Source organism: Rutidosis leptorrhynchoides, chromosome 6 (genome assembly GCF_046630445.1).
Source record: "Rutidosis leptorrhynchoides isolate AG116_Rl617_1_P2 chromosome 6, CSIRO_AGI_Rlap_v1, whole genome shotgun sequence".
Taxonomy (NCBI): Eukaryota; Viridiplantae; Streptophyta; class Magnoliopsida; order Asterales; family Asteraceae; genus Rutidosis; species Rutidosis leptorrhynchoides.
In genome coordinates this window covers 288,768,798-288,783,669 of record NC_092338.1, presented here as the reverse complement: position 1 = coordinate 288,783,669, position 14,872 = coordinate 288,768,798, and the positions used below count along the sequence as shown (strand labels likewise).

The 14,872-nt window shown below is 30.5% G+C and overlaps 1 long non-coding RNA gene across 1 annotated transcript; it reads right to left on the bottom strand.

The window, feature by feature from the left end:
- Positions 1–373: 373 nt before the first annotated feature.
- On the bottom strand, positions 374–2,274 carry LOC139851376 (uncharacterized). The gene is made up of 5 exons (XR_011760602.1): positions 2,144–2,274; positions 1,886–1,940; positions 1,574–1,774; positions 1,358–1,403; positions 374–938 (listed from the first exon to the last, which is right to left on the bottom strand). It is a non-coding gene; the product is annotated as an uncharacterized lncRNA (long non-coding RNA).
- Positions 2,275–14,872: the final 12,598 nt, after the last annotated feature.

Below are 14,872 nucleotides of genomic sequence, written 5' to 3'. Positions count from 1 at the left end.
AACAGAGCCTATGCGCATAGCGTAATATGACATCTTTTGCATTAACTAAAAAGACTCATTTCGTCACCATTCATATGTGACCCATGATCCAACCCTAACCAACCGACTCTTGTTGACATCTAAAGGCGTTTATCTTACCCTGAAATTCTAAAAACACATGATTTATCACAATCTACATAACATCATGAATGAATGCCTATTTCTTAGAAAAAGAAATTGGGTATATTAAAGACAAAAGTAGCATTACCGGTGGAAAGAAGATTATGAGGTCCATCTAGTGATAGACTCGCCATTGGTTGATGAAGGCTGTTGCATATAAGTAAACGGTAGGACAAGATAAGTGGGTAAAATATTGAAGTATAAATAACTGTGACATCGAAAAATTCATAAAAACTCAAGTTGTGTCCATGTAAACACTATTAAGTTATAAATGCTAATACTTGATACTTAGAAAAGTAAGAAGACTTCCTCCACACAATACCCTGCTCTTGAAGCATGAATTTTCTTAATTGAGTGTCAATTTTAGAATACTTAACGGAAGAGCCATGAACCCATTTACATGTGACACATGTCTGCATTATACAAAAAATAAAGGGATAATTAGAGGTAAATGTATTTTTAAACAATATACTATCATATATATCTTCACTGTTAAAGTTACTGATTCTGTGTAATTATGGCAACAATATAGCTTGAATTGAACTAAAATAAAATGAAAAAGAAGCAAGCAAAACTTGGGTAACACAAATTATCGCATAGCAAAACACATAAATTCACATCCAATAATCAATTACCACGCATGTAGAATGTGATTTGGTAAAAATAAAAAAAAAATACAATAAAAAAATGAATCGCAATAAGAGTAAAAATGAAGCATAAAGACTAAGTAGGACGATGATCACCTTCAAATGAGAACAACCCGCTCCACATCAAAACACCTATATCCACACATAAAAACCAACAACAACAAATTTACCATATGTTTTATAGCAGTGAAATAGAGGACAACAACGAACAACAAAAAACAATCAAAAACAATAACAATAATAACAATTAAAAACCAATAAAGAGTAATATAAATGAACTGACCTCAAACAAAAAGATTGAAAGAGGTATATAAGTATTGTTATAGACCTAACTCTTTTTCTTTTGTTTTCCTCTACTTGCTATAAGACTAGTTTCCAATATATACAACAACTACAAATAATCCAAACTTTTAGAACACAAATGCAACATAACTACACTTACAAACACATGTATACCATATCAAACTCCACAATCAGAAACAACAATAATCAAAATACAATATACAAAAAACGTAAATGCAAAGAAGGTTGATGATAGAATCTGAAATTACCTTAAAAGAAGATTACCCCTAAAATTCCACAGATTCCAATCATAACCTACAAACAAACAAAAATGAAGAATAAATGTAGTTATGTGAGGCAACCATCAAATCCACTTAAAACTAAGCTTAAACAAAACTAGTTGATGTTTAAACTCTCACCCTACGTAGCACTCAAAAATCTGTAAAAAGAAATATTACATTAACATTTAAAAGTGTTGAAATTACCATTGAAACTGAATACGAACTCAATAGATATAAGAAATCAGACTCATTGTAATGAGTAGTCACCCTCTTTTGTTTATGACCAATATAAAACTTGTCATCTAGCATATTGTTTATTTACTGCTCATGATTTCTTTTCTGCCCACGAATAACTATTTTTTTACCAAGTTCAGTACCACCTGATGAAAGTCAAATCAAATGCACCTAAAAACAAATATGGAAAAATCACATAAAATCGTAAACAACACATAAATTATGAATTCTAGAATAAATATAATAAAAAAAACTCATTTTCTTCTTTACGACTGAGTGTACCAGTAAGAAAACTCGTATGATCTGTATCGGTTTTCACATCTGAAATACATCGTGCCTATAATGAATATAAGATGAATATGAATTTCGAATTAGATTATTGTTAGCTTGATTCTAGAAACTGAGTGGCAGATACGTAAAAACGAAACAATCAAAATTGTAATTATAATTACAAAAAGAATAAATGTTGATAGTTAGTATTAAAAAAACGATCAGGTTTATAAACCACAGAAATTAGGCAGGAAATTATTTGACACATACTCAAATACAGAGAAATTGGTAGACCGTAATCCTTTGCTGTTGTATTCATGACGATACCATTTATTGAAACCCTAATCGATCGATCATAATGTAGACGACCCAAATATATTGAAAAATGACAGATCCTCATCCGTTGCTGTTGATTGTGAAGCGACCCGTCCTAATCCATAACGACGAACACAATTACATATGGATACATCGCGAGGTTCTGACCTCTATATGATACATTTTACAAACATTGCATTCGTTTTAAAAGACAAACTTTCATTACATTGAAAGTTGACAGACATGCATACTGTTTCATAATATATATATATATATATCCAAACTATAAATGACTTTATAATAATCTTGTTGAATTCAACGACTCGAATGCAACGTCTTTTGAAATATGCCAAGAATGACTCCAAGTAATATCTTTAAAATGAGCAAATGCACAGCAGAAGATTTCTTTAATACCTGAGAATAAACATGCTTAAAAGGGTCAACCAAAAGGTTGGTGAGTTCATAAGTTTATCATAAAACCATAAAATTCAGTAATTTTGATAGACCACAAGATTTAAATATTGTATGGTACAAATGGGCCCGAATCCTACACCCACCTGTTATGTACATGCGATTTCCTTTGAATACAGTACACATATTTCGTGTACGAAATCATTTTTTAAAATTCTTAATAACCGTACACATATCTCGTGTACAAAATATCATAAACATAACCTGTGTATAAAATCATTCTCTCGATATATATCATTCACTTTGCTTTCTTTTCTTGGTAACCGACCTTAACATTTAATGCACATCATAAATATTCCCAAAATAAACAGAACTTTCAGTCTGTAATAAATATATAAACCTCGAAGTACTAAACACCACACCCACTAGCTCTTCCGTCTAGTGAACATTCTGGGTGGGGGTGTTAAACCCGGTAGCTACCTTTAGGATTCGCGTGAATTAGGGGACATACCCGTTTCCTAATTCTTAGATTACCAAGCTATAATAATCAAGGGGAAATATTCACATCAATTAGTGGCAATTATAACGTCCAACTAATTCAATATTAATCAACAGAACTTCTGTCTATATAATAATTATTCGAGGAATGTTTTGCTTGTGTCTATCTCGTCAAACATTTATAAAAGCATCTCATGTATTTTCAGTCCAAAAATATAGATTTCAAAGGCATTTAATAAAACAGTTGTAAAAACAGCGCATGTATTCTCAGTCCCAAAAATATAAAGAGTTAAAGGGAATCAAATGAACTCACAATACTATATTTCGTAGTAAAAATACATATGACGGCATTGATAAATGCAAGGTTGGCCTCGGATTCACGAACCTATATTAAGTATGTGTGTGTATATATATATATATATATATATACATATATATATATATATATATATATATATATATATATATATATATATATATATATATATATATATATATATTTATATGTTAGGTCAATATATATCTATTAATTTAGGTCAAGTCGTAGTGTATCACAATCCTAATGCTCGAGATTATCATGCAAAAGTCAACAAAAGTCAATTTGACCAAAATGATTTTAAAAATCAATACATGTTTATTATATAACTTAAATAGTCATTTTATATATTTAAATATATTTATCAAATTTTATTAAAGTAAATAATACAAGTCATTTATTAATAAATAAAAATGTATATTAAAATTTTATATATGATAAAAATATGCTTTTATATATCTTAAGTAATATAGTTTATATAGTTCACTTAATATTATAAAAATATAGTAGTATGTATTATTATATTACGTGTAGTAAAAAAATCTTTGTATCACATATTTATTTGATAAGATAATATTGATGATAATAATAAATAAAAGTTGTATTATTTTGTAATAATAATAATTATTATTATTCTACTAATAATAATAACAATATTTATATTTACTAATGATGATAACAATTATGATAAAATGATCATTCTAATCATGATAATTTTAATAATAACGATACTTTTTTTAATAATAATATTTTTATATAACAATAATAATCCTAAAAATGATAATTTTTAATAATAATAATAATACTAAAATGATTATAATAATGATATTTTATAATAAAATGATAATTTTAATGAAAATGATAGTTTTAATATTAATGATATTTTTAATAATAATAATAATAATGATAAAAATAATGAAAACGATATTTTTATCTAAATCAATATCATACAATATTTTAATTTCGTTATGATACTTATACTCGTTATTTCCTAATCGATTTGTTTAATAGCTTTTAGTCCTCTTTTAAATCGCATTCATAATAATGATAATAATAATAGTAATTATAATAATTAGATGATACTAATATTAGTTTTAATGGTAATGATAATAATAATAATAATAATAATAATAATAATAATAATAATAATAATAATAATAATAATAATAATAATAATAATAATAATAATATTAATAATAATAATAATAATAATAATAATAATAATAAGGATAATATTAATAATAACTTTAATAATAATAACGATAGTAATAATAATAGAAATAACAATTTTTAATGATAATACCTATATTAATAACGATAATGGTAATAATAATAATAATAATTATTATTAAATAATAATAATAACGACGATAGTAATAATAATAATCATTTTTAATAATAATACGAAAATTAATGATAATTTAGTTGGTCATATCTTTTAATCCGTTCATCGTAGCCACATGACTTCTAAATGAAAAGTTATTAATTTTTCGACAGCTTTTCAACGACATGCGAATCATATACCTTATCTCAGTAGCATATGTATTAAATTCATGATTTATCATAAACTAGATAATGACAAAATTAAACATTCAAGCATGCATACTCATATATACTCGAGCACTAGTCAGGGATACACTATTAATATATAAAAGATAAGATACAAATGCTTACGTATCAATATTGAGATTCAATATTGCAGGAAAGTACGTAGACGCAATGGAGATGATAAACACTAGATTTAACTCACGAGCATACCCCCGAATAATACCCATAACCTCCATAGCTATAACCCATAATTTCCTTAGCTCTATCCCGCTCGTAAAACACATTTTGAAATAACCCGAACATACCCTCGTCGTAGTATTTTATGTATAATACTAATAATAATACTACTAATAATGATAATACGATTAATAATAATAATATTAATCTTAATAATAATAATAATAATAATAATAATAATAATATTAATATATATATATATATATATATATATATATATATATATATATATATATATATATATATATATATATATATATATATATATGTATATATATATATATATATATATAGTGTGGAGAGATTGAGAGAAAATGAATGAGTAAAAGAGTTCTGCTAGAATGCTCGAGCTTTATAGAACCTTTTCTGAAACAGCACCCCATGCGATTGCATGGGGTTTACACTCTATGGCCATGCGATTGCATGGCTAAGGATTCCAGCTCACATCTCAATTATTTGGGGCTGCCGACAGTTATAATTAATTATATATTTATATATATAATCTAAATATTTACGCGCATAGTTGGCTTGTGATTTTAGTTCCGATGACTTGTACTTTGGAAAATGGTTTATGGCCCGGTTCCGATTTTTCGAACGACGTTTCATACGCTGAGAAAACTTGTACTTTACATTTCGTGACTCGTACCCTTGTCAAAATATATTGATAAATTATATTTCACGAAGGATAACTTATACATTTGAGTGTATTGGTCATTTGCTTCTGTAAATCAACTTCTCGTTGTTTATTAAAATATATCTAATAATATACTTAAAATATTACTTAAATCAAAATGTTTTATAACTGTATTAATATTACATTGTAAAATATATATATATATATATATATATATATATATATATATATATATATATATATATATATATATATATATATATATATATATATCTTTATTTAGGAATATAATTTATATATATAATTGGAATATTTATTTAGTTTTCAAAACCAGTTATATTTCAAAGTCCATTTTATATAATTTAAACTCGTTTAAATAATAGAAGTTATTATATCAAATAATGTTTTTAATAATATGAAAACTAAATAATTAATTTACCAAGGGACACGAGGCAATCATTGTAAAACATGCTTTTGAAAATTAAACGGGAATCTCCACTAACTTTTGACTAACTCTCATTAATTGACACTTTAATTCAAATCATGTAAATTGTTTCACCAATTATTCCGAATACCGTTAAAAGGAAAAGATTTTCTTAAATCGGAGTGGACCTCTCAACAGAGACCCGTAATCATAATGAATCTTGATAACTCAATCATTTGATATCATCTTTTAATTTCGTCAATAAATATATTGAACAAATATGTTCATGTAAAGTATTATACGTTTAATACCTTGTTAACATTCTCAAGTTATAATATATATATATATATATATATATATATATATATATATATATATATATATATATATATATATATATATAAATAATCATATCCATTTATATAATGGTTCGTGAATTATCGGTATTTGGTCGAGGTTAAATGAATGTATGAACATAGTTTAAAATTCTTGAGATTTAACTTAACAAACTTTGCTTATCGTGTCAGAATAATATAAAGATAAAGTTTAAATTTGGTCAGAAATTTTTGGGTTGTCACAGTACCTACCCGTTAAAGAAATTTCGTCACGAAATTTGATCGTGGTCGTCATGGCTAACCATAAAAATGTTCTCATGATGAATATGAGTCGATAAATAGGGTTTTATCATTATTGAGAAATATGGATAAAACAATTTGATTATGTGAAGAGTACGAGTGAAGCTATCACAAAAGAATGAAATGAGGAAAGTAAAGTTTCGTCATATCTTTTGACGTAGATAGAATTGATTTCCGTAGTTCAAGGGATTTAGATAAAATCTTCGTAATAAGATTTGATTCTTCAGCGATTAAGGAAATTGGGATCTTCTTTGGTTAAATACAATGATCTATTTCGATTGCTCTGTCTGATATTTCACTATAAATCTACCCTCTTCGTTTCCTTATTTTCACAGCTCATACCTTCTATTCTTTCTCCCACTGGAGGAATCTGTTTACTTCTACTTTGCTCTTGGGGTAGTGGTTTTCATAATCCTTCCTTGAATCTGTCTTTCCATAGTTATTGACATCTATGGTTAATGATCTCTTCTATTTGATGCGATTTATACTCCCATTTATATTTCGAAGCTTTGTGCTTTTGTTTTCTCCTCTCGCCTTTGTGTGAAGCAAGTAATGGTCCAGAATTCGTAGGTATGGAGTTTTGAATGAACATGACTAATGTTCTAAGAGAGAAATTGTAATGGTACGATCTTGATTGGTTAAATTACCATAATTTAAGAGAAAAGATAGAACTATATGTTCTTGATATATTTGGATATTAGGTAGAATGTAAGAGTCGTGTAACATGGCACATGATGACGTTATGATCTGTGAATCATTACGTTCCATTAGAAACTCAGCATGACTTACTGTAATATAATCACGTTGATCAAGTGTCATTATATTATACTAACTCATGCTTCAATTTCCCCACACTACTTCAAAGACATTCATATTTTAAATTCGAATTTTTCAGAATTTAGAAACTAAAACAGTTTCCTTTATGATGTAAGGCAGATAGCGCGAAGAGATAAATGATTTCAGATAAGAATATTTATGAAAATATCTTCAGAAATATCGAGGATATTTATAATGAAGGATACGATGACATCTTAGAATTTCTAATATCGAAGGATGATGAAGAAGATTTGTCGTAAAGGTTTAGAGTTAGAAGCAAGGTATTCGTTAATGACTTCAGCAGGTACTGAATCATTTGGATTCTTTGAAGGCGGGTTTAGCCTTTGTGATTTGTCTACAGCCTCCTTCATGGTTTGTTCAATCCTTTTTTCAGTACCAAATTTTCTCATCTTCTGAGCTTCTTCATCCACTATTCTTTATCGTCAAACTTTCGACTGTTAAGATCGTTTACAGTTTTTGCTGCTTCATTCAACTTTTTCAACATTCAGAGTATTGATTCATAGACTGGTTGCTTTTCAGAATTTCAGAATGGAAGATCATAATTCTAAGAGATAAATGTTATATATATATATACATATAACTGTTGATGTAGATATGCTGCGAGATTTCAAAATACTGATTGTTGATTCTCGGTAATTGGTACGGCAAATATCATTACAAGATGCGGATGAGTATATGATAGGGTTTCGGTATATATAATGATTTTTCGGATAGTCAAAGATCAACCAGGTTGTTGGTAAGTTTACTGCTAATGTGGTGGGATATACAAGGTTCCCCGGTAACAATGACGAAAAGGCAAACGTATATATCAAGGTTATAATAAGACTAATCCAAATGAAAAGTTGAAGTTGATTTGCTGAAGCTGTGACAAAATTTGGCTATTTTGGAAAGGGATTGCAAAGTTATTTTTGGTAATAACAACGCCAATGGCTCACGGATTTGTGTTAAACTTCTACTTAGGTTCCGGGAGTTTTCCAGGTGCATAACTGTGGATAACATGTGGTTGGATCATCATCTCGATTGTTTCATAATTGAGGGGTTTTAAGAATCATGAAGGGTTTGAACGCAGATTGTCATCGTCAATATACATATGATGTTCTAGAATTTTGAACGACAAGAATATTTTTCTGGTTGTTATGAATAGAAATAATGTTCTAGCACAGTTTTGAATTCAAAGTATGCCTTTGAAAGATGTAGAATTCTAAGAGTGATGTCTTCTGATAAATCTTGACTTGGATTTTGATTTGTCAAAATCAAAATATGTAATCAAATTTAGATGAGAATGGTTGTTTTGATTTCTATGAAAGAATGTATATTGTTGTGATAGTAGTAAGTATAGTTGATGATTGTTGAATTAGATTCGAAGAATGTAACATATTAATTGTGAATTTATATATCTCTTGGGTATTACCTACCCGTTAAAAAAAAATTTCACAAGTAACATTTTTGTACAAATGAATTTTTATTACAGTCTCTATAAAAATATATATGTATGTATATTTTCTTCAGATGTAATGTAGATTTAATGAGTTAATATTAAATTAAACTCATTTGATTTTCGGATGGAACTAGAAATGAATAACCTCTTAAAACTTGAGAAATTTCGTAATCTTCGTGAATTATTTCTTCAATTTAAATGAAATTATGAATCGAATACTTTATTATTCATTTGTATTGATATTTCCTCAGTGAATCATGTTGGTGCTCGTGGAATTCTTGTGAACTTCGCAAGATATGAATGATGTTTCTAGAAGGTTTCGAGTACATCGAAAAATGAAAGTGTAAAATCAAGCTTGTAATTGATTAATACACTTGGATTATTATGAAATGAAATTCATTGAGTTGAAACAGAGATTGTGATTAACGATGGTTAAGTCGTTAATCGAAGGATTATAGCATATTAGTAACATGAATTTAACCGAGTAGTATCTACCCTTTTTCAATTCATACATAATAGCTTAGTACGAAAAGATATATTATAGTTTCAAAATTTATATATATATAAGATATACATATAAATTCTTCAGAGGAAATGAGTTAATACTTCATAACTCGTTGATACAATATACTCGTTGTTGATTAGTGATGATGTCCGCAGTGATTATGAAACTGGCGGTGCTTGGAATGTTGTAGATGCTGCTGGTGTTGACGATGCTGGTGATGCTGACGGCGATGCTATTTGTATAACAAGTCTAGCTTGTAAATCACGCACTATTCTTGTTAGAGTTTCTATTCTCCCTTTTATTATCTCTATCCATTCATTCATCTGATTTGCGGTCAGAAATAAATAATCTCTAAGACTTTGAAGATTACATAATCGCTGCAAATATTTCTTCAATGAAGTTATGAATTAATACTTCATCATTTTTTGTTGTTGGTATTCCTTGGTATCTACAGGGCGTATGACGTTAATGCTCGAGATACAGATTGTGATGTTGAGGTGTGGGATGCGGATGTTGTTGTTGGTGGTGGTAATGGTCTCGTTGACTTCTTCTATTACATCGGGATGATTGTCGGTTCGGACGAGCGGACGAATAAGATTCGGAATTTGAGATACTATATAATCGTGATAAGATACTCTGGAAATGAGAGAGAAAATGGTGTCTCGAACAGGTTCACCGGTAAGTGCTTCAGGTTCTTCGCCAAGAGGGAAATGTGGTGTGTAACGACCCTGACTTTTCCATCTTTAATTAATAATGGTTATTATTAATACTTGTGATTAAACGAATGTATGTTATTACATTTACTTGTTACCGCGATTAACTTTCGAATGCCCGAAACGTCTTTGTGACACACGTACATTACACGAATAATATTTTTGAGTATTATTTACATTCATGATTAAGTTTTATTAATCATTTTAATTCACTATGGTTATTAGTTAATTACTTGGGCTTTGATTGGATTAACTTGTTAATTACATACATACTTGGGCTTTTTAATTGTACATGGGCTTAAAAGCCCACCCTACCCATATTAATGGACTTAGTTAGCCCAACACTTATGTAAGTATCACTTTAGGATGAAACTAGTTAGCTTAATACTATTAGAATCTTGTTACTTACTTAGTTACTTCTAGTCCCCATGAACACCCACCTTATATCCATTTTTTAAGCCTTTACAAGCAAGTAACTTGTGGATAAAACTCTCCCCCCTTCCCCTTGTCAATACCGTCAGCCAAGAGGGCCTTGGGAGAGGTTTTTGGTTTTCAAATTTGATTACATACTCACTTGTAACCTCATTTCTCACACACACATTTTTCTTACATTTCCCTCTCATCTTTTTGCTCTCTACTTGTAAGTAAATTGAAGTTTTTTTTTTCTCTCCTTCTTCTCTTGTAAAAACCGAACCAAGCAACCCTCTTCATCATCATTCTTGATTTGTTGGTTGATTACTTGTAGTTATTGTTGATTACTTACTTTGTTGTTATTATTATTTACTAATTATTAGGAATCAAACTTGTTAGTTTGATTCTTCTTATCATCTTGTTCTTGCAAGACATATAAGAACATAAACTTACTAGTTTATGATTCTACCTTTAAAGTTTTAAAAGATTAAAGTTCATGGTTGTAAAAATCATACTTGTGAATCATGTTTGTAAAATTAAAAGTTTACATTCTTAAAGATCAAACTTTGGTTTGAATCTTTAAAGTATGAACAACCCATGAACTAGTTACTTGTTTATTTGACTTGTTTCTTTATATTATGCACTTTAAATTCATGTTTGTTGGTTGTTATTGGTCAAGTGTTACTAGTTAACTTTGATCTCATTAATCTTGAACTAAAAGTTAACTTTAAAAGTTCAAGAACATGTAAGTAAGCTTTCTTTAATTATAACTTGGTACACTTATGTTAGATCTAGACTTTTGGTTCTAGGATCTTCAAGATCTAACTAAGAACTATGTTCTACAACTTAAGATCTTGATTTTATAAGTTTATTTTCAAGTTGTAACTTAATATTAGTTTTAAAGTTCATGTAGGTGTTAGATCTAAGACCTTGATGTAACTTTGGTTCATCATGTAGCGACCCGACCAAATCATGTTTGACGGCGCCGTCTACTTAGGTCCCGTTACGTGGTCATAAGTCTTTAAACCAACGTTTGACCAAAAGATATGTCGCATTCATTTTAAATGTAAAGATTGTTCAAAGTTTACGAGAATAGTTCCACCACAAGTTACGATACAAAGTTTTAAGTACAAATGAAACTTATGCGACACAATTTAAAAGTAGTCAAAAGACGCTCCATGTATGCATATATACTCGACATCCAATGCAAGTATCAAAATAATGAGCGGAAGCATGTATCATGTATCGTTCAAGGACCTGAGAAAAACATAGAAATCTGTCAACGAAAACATTGGTGAAATCATAGGTTTAAGTAAGTAAGTACAAATGAACCACAAGATTTGCATCAATGAAATAATAGTAATACATTCCAAAAGTTTGTTTCACGAGCACTCAATTATCAATGCTTAACATTCCTTCCATTGAACCCCATCACTTAGTGCTAGAACATACACTGTTTCTCGAAAATATATTTCATTCGTAAACGGTAGCGAACCGTTTGAATGAGGGTTTGTCAAACCCATATGGATCCATACAACATAAGTTCTCGCTTACACCCGGCAAGTGTAACTAATGATAATCAAATTGAGGATTTTGTTCTAAACTCGTATGTAGAATGTTTGTTTTCCTGTACTTGTGTTCACTTAGTAAAGAAATGTTTATGTTTTCTCATCCCAAATGTAAGTTCAAAAAGAGTAAAAGTGGGACTATGATCTCACCTTGAGTGCACGAGTAGTAAAGTACTTCAACAAGTAAACGTGTGCAAAGAACAATGCTAGTCTTGACCTAAACAATAGGTTGTATCAATAACGGTAAACACGATAGGTCAAAGATGTTCAATTAGTCCTATGGCTCGTTAAGACTCGATCATAATAGCATGTGAATCAAATTGTCATGTTTCATGCAAGGTACAAGTATAAAAACATGTTAGAAAGGTTGCATAATCATTTGGTTAAGTTTGACAAAAAGTCAAACTTTGGTCGGTCAAAGTCAACGAAAGTCAACACGTTCGGGTCGGGTCCCGAACTATTTTTCTGAGGTTTTTATTCATATATGAGCATGTTAGAATAAGTTTCATGTGAATCGGAGGTCCGTAGCATGCCAAACATTTTTCGTATTTTGGACATGGAGGTCAGAACCTGACCCCCTTATATGTCGCGCCGCGACAGGAAAAGGCCGCGCCGCGGCAAAGGCCGGGTGCTGGTGCCTGGCCAGTCCCAAATGTTCAAGTCTCAATCCAAAACCTTTTTGTGCATAAAACACAAACCGCTAACACTTAGGACTCGCACCTTATATCGTTGGAAAGCTCTTTTGACGTAGAATGCAACTAAACACAATTCATCAATCAAAAACCTCATTTGTAACAACCGAGTTTTCAAACCAAGTGATCATTCAATGCACACATTAATGCTTCAAACTCGCCAATGCACATTTAATGATTTAGGCATTCAATGCATACATATGACATGCCATTTTGTAGGTAATTGAGCATACAATACAACTAACAACTTACTAACAACAAATCATGGCAATCAATGCATCAAATAATCATTTCAAGTTCATTAAACCCTAGCTCAATTCCACCAAAAATCACTAATCAAGTTTATGGAGTTTTCTCAAGCAACCTACACATCAAATTGAAGCTAGTGATACTAGGAACACAATTAAAACATGAACTTTTAACATCTAACAACATATGATCATCCAAAATTCAAGAACAACACACCAAAATTCAAGTTCATGCTAGTTTTACTAAAACACCAAGATCGAGCATACAAATTACATACACGACATCACAATGAGCCATAGACACTAACTAACACCATTTCAAGTCAAAAACACGAATTTAGAGAAATCTAGAGTTTTAGAAATGTTACCCAAACGAGATGAAGTTGGTACCAAAATGAAGAGGATGAAGAGAGGATTACGAATATGTAATTTATTTTGTTGTAAGCCTCCTAGATCGGATTTAGATGATGATTGAATGAATTTGGTAAATGAGTGTGTGTTCTTGCTAGAGAGAAAGAGAGAGAGAGATGGAGATGATAATGAATGGGTGAAAGGGGTTTGACCCTTTGACCTAGTCAAGGGTTTGATCCCTTATCAAGTTTAGTCCCTCAACTTTCGTTCGGGTGCGTGAATTACCTAAACGAGATAATTTAAAACGCGTATCAACGGAAGATGTTATAAACATATAACGGAGTTTAAATTAGTATAACGGAAAAGTAGATGGAAAAAGGCGGGATGTTACATTACCTACTCCTTAAAAGAAATTTCGTCCCGAAATTTAAGTAGGCGTAGTAGTCGTTGTTTCTTCCTCGAGATCTTGCGTTTCTGAATTCACGAATAGATGAGGATACTTCCTTTGCATTTGATCTTGTCTTTCCCAAGTAAACTCGGGTCCTCTTTTGGCGTTCCAACGGACTTTAACAATCGGGATTCGGCTTTGTTTCAATGTCTTGACGGAGGTGTCCACAATTTCAACCGGTTCCTCCACAAAATGAAGCTTGTCATCAATAGTAAGTTCCTCAAGAGGGATGACGATATCGGGTTCGGCAAGACACTTTTTCAAGTTAGATACATGGAAGGTAGGATGAACGGAGTTCAATTGAGGCGGAAGATCTAAACGATAAGCAACGGTTCCAATATGCTCCAAGATTTCGAAAGGACCAATATACCACGGATTTAGCTTCCCGCGTTTCCCAAAACGGATTACACCCTTCCAAGGTGCGACTTTTAACATTACTCGGTCACTGACTTGAAATTCAAGATCGTTGCGTCGTTTGTCGGTATAGCTCTTTTGATGACTTCGGGCCGTCCTAAGCTTATCTCGGATTTGAACGATTTTCTCGGTGGTTTCGTGAATGAGTTCGGGTCCGGTGATTTGCACGTCACCTACCTCGGCCCAACAAAGAGGTGAACGACATTTGCGGCCATATAGCGCTTCAAAAGGTGCGGCTTTAATACTCGCGTGATAACTATTGTTATAAGAGAACTCGGCGAGAGGTAAGTGCTTGTCCCAAGCTTTTCCGAAATCAACCACGCAAGCTCGTAACATGTCCTCTAAGGTTTGAATTG